A 3,391-nucleotide genomic window follows, 5' to 3' on the forward strand; every position below is an offset into this window, starting at 1 on the left:
GTTTAAGGAGGTGGTTCTCCCGGGTGGTACAAGAAAGGCAGAGTGTATCCATTACAAAGCTAAGTTGTGTATTAATGCCACCAGAAGCACCACCCAGTTTAATAGACATTTAAAATAGTGTTCAAAGAGAATAGCTTCCATGAGGCAACACAACATTACTTTTCCCATTGTCGATTCTGAAGTTGGAAATGACCACTTGGTGTATAAATAGGTCCATATATGTCCCCTTGAATTCTTTGTAAAAATGATGGGGATTCTACACCAACTTTAGTGATGGATGGCTTAAGTGCCAATTTGCCTTGTGAGCAAGCAATACAAGCACTTTTATTAGGTGACAAAATCTTCAGGTTCTTTAATGGGTGGCCACGTGAGTTTTCTATGATCCTACACATCATAGTAGATCCTGAGTGACCAAGACAGTCGTGCCAAATTTTAAAAAGTTCAGGATCAGTGAACTTCTGGTTCATAACTGCATAGACTTTAACATTCTTCAGGAATGTGTAATATAACACTGATGAGAAAGTAGGGAGTTTCTCCAGTACATGCTTTTAGCATGAACTATTAGCAGTTATGCATAAAAACTCTCCATCATTTTCACTCAAAGTTTCAATGTAGTATCCATTGAGTTGTATATCTTTGAAACTAAGCAATTTTTTTTTTTTTTTTTTGGATTTGTTAGTATATAAAGCATCATGGATACTTAATTTAATTATGCTTGGTAACATGAGTTTTGCTCTTCCGGAGCCCTTAATAATGTTTGTAGATCCTGATATGGTATCTATTTTAGTTTCAATAAAGGTCAAACTTGAGAAATATTTTCTATCTCAAAGGATGGTGTTGTTGTTGCACTGTCTACTATACAAGTGTTTCCACCATTACTGGATATTTGATGTCTCAGTTTCAAAGTCCATCTTTCAACACGTGTGCACCATTACACTTGATGAACTTTTTGTGTTGATAACGTGTTATAGGGGGTGTTTGTCTAAGCTTATAAGCTGGTTAAACTAGCTTATAAACTCTAAAATTAAGTTGACCTGTTTGTTTATAACTTTTTTGAGCTTATAAGTTGAACTTATATTCAAAAAAAATAAAAATAATAATAATAATAATAACAAATAAGTTTTTTTTTGGGGGGGGGGTACTTTTTTTTTTTTGCTTATAAGCTAGTTTGACCAAGTATATTACCAAATTATCCTTGTTTAATTTTAAAATTTCATAGTATACCCTTGTTTAATGTAGTATCATTTTTAGTCATTTTATAATAAAATGTACTTATAAGCAACATTTTACCAAAGACGTCAACTACTTATCAGTCACTTATAAAGTACTTTAACCAAATACGTAATTGCTTAAAATTTTAAATGCTTATAAGCACTTGTTGCTTATAAGCTAATTTTCATAAGCTCAGACAAACACCCCTATAATTTAGTGGTGCTCTTTAATAATAACTCAAGAAATGTAAAGTAAATAATAGGGACCTAAATGAGAGAATTGAGAGATTCCTCAAACTTTTGTATTTATTTCAAATGAAAAGGGATAAATTGAATCAAAGGGATATACTTATTCGATTTTGGTTCCAGTTGAAACTTAAACAATCTAAAATGTTTTAAAACATAAGATTTGTTTGCTTTTCAAATTGATCATGTCTAAATACAAGTTTCCATAGATTATTTTACTAATTTATCCTAATATTTATTAAACTAATTATAGGTTATAATTATATTCATATATTAATATTCGATTTCAATTATCATTATATCAATTGACATAGTTTAACATTATTATTAATTTCATTTAATATATTTATATATATATATATTATATTATATATGATTATAGTACTAATTATATACATTATTATAGGTTATAAATAGCAAGTATTTTTGTCAACTTATGAAGTTGTGTGTGCACATTCATTTATGATGTTTGCACATCTATTTAATTAAGCACAATCATATATGTAGTTTACACTTGTCATGACACTCTGCATTGATGTGTGGCCATTTCCTTAATCTAGTTTTATCATAAAATATGTGGGCACATTAGAAGTTAGATGTGTAAACAGTCGTCTAGTCAAACCTTAGTACAAATGTCGAATTTTTATTGGTTGTTAGGATTTTATCCAGGACTAAAATATGTGTGAGTGGGCTAAATAAAAGTGTCAAATATTTCAAATGTGGTCCTGGAAATTTGTTTTGCCTTTTCAGAAGTGAGACTAGCAAGTAGGTGAAAAGTAAGACTTTATCGGTTGGTTGTCTAAGGATTTCTTGCGCAAGGTTTCTTTATAATTTTCTTCATCTTTGCATTTACGTTTGAACCTAAATATTCCTTATGTTGTTCTTTGAAAATACTTAGAGGTTTTATTCATCTTAAGTCAAGTTCCGTTGTTGATATTGTTGCTCAAAGTTCTTATCTAATCTCGGTTGTTTGAGTGTGTTGGAACACGGTTCCATCGATGAAAGCTTGAAGGGATTTCAAGTTGTGGAGCTGAAGGGTGACTTCGACATTAAAGCTTGAGTGGAGCTTAAGCGATTCAAAAGGTTTCTTGGATTCAAGCAAGCTGTGGCAGAACATTGGATCATCCAAAGGGCGGAGTTAGAGTGTCGTGAAACAAGGAGAGTTTTACATTTGTTTATGATTTACTTCAACTTTGTAATGAACCTTGAATGTTTTTTTATAGTAGATTTGCTTCGTTTAGACTAAGTCCCATGGATATATATAGGCTGTTGGCCGAACCATGTAAATATGCTTGTGTGCTTTATTTTATACTCATGATTGATACGATGATTATGTTGAATAGCTATGCCCACAAGCACTAATGAATACAATCCATCTTTTCCGCAAATGTTAACTTTTAGGAATCTTGAAATTAGCCATTGACTGTTGAAATCTGGTGATTGAAAATTTATTTTATGAGTTTTTATAACAATGTTAGTATTAAAATGTTCATCTCTTGATGATATATATATCAAAGATGAAAAAAGTGGCGTTTGACTAAGACTTGATGGAGAAAGTTTTGGTGACAAAATGTCTCTGTTAGATCTAGGGGTGGAAAAAGTCGGAAACCGAACCGAATAAAAAAACAAGATTGAAACCGAACCAAAAAAGTGGTTTTTTATTGAAATCGGGTCGATTTCAGTTTGAAAAAAAATCTGTGAACCGGTTTTTTGGTTTGTTTACCGGTTAACCCCTAAAAAAAATCAGTTAACCGTAACCCTTTTTTTAAACCGGTTTATAACAAAAGACGTAAAATAGTAAAATCCCTAAAGAGTAAAACCCTAGGTCCCTAACATTCAAGTATTCAACTAAGTGTCTGTGTGCCGCCTTCAACTTCGAGTGAGAGACAGAGTGGTACAATGCTTACACCGAGAGTCACCGACTACCGTCGACT

The sequence above is a fragment of the Pistacia vera genome, unplaced genomic scaffold (assembly GCF_008641045.1).
Source record: "Pistacia vera cultivar Batoury unplaced genomic scaffold, PisVer_v2 Contig441, whole genome shotgun sequence".
NCBI classification, from domain to species: domain Eukaryota; kingdom Viridiplantae; phylum Streptophyta; class Magnoliopsida; order Sapindales; family Anacardiaceae; genus Pistacia; species Pistacia vera.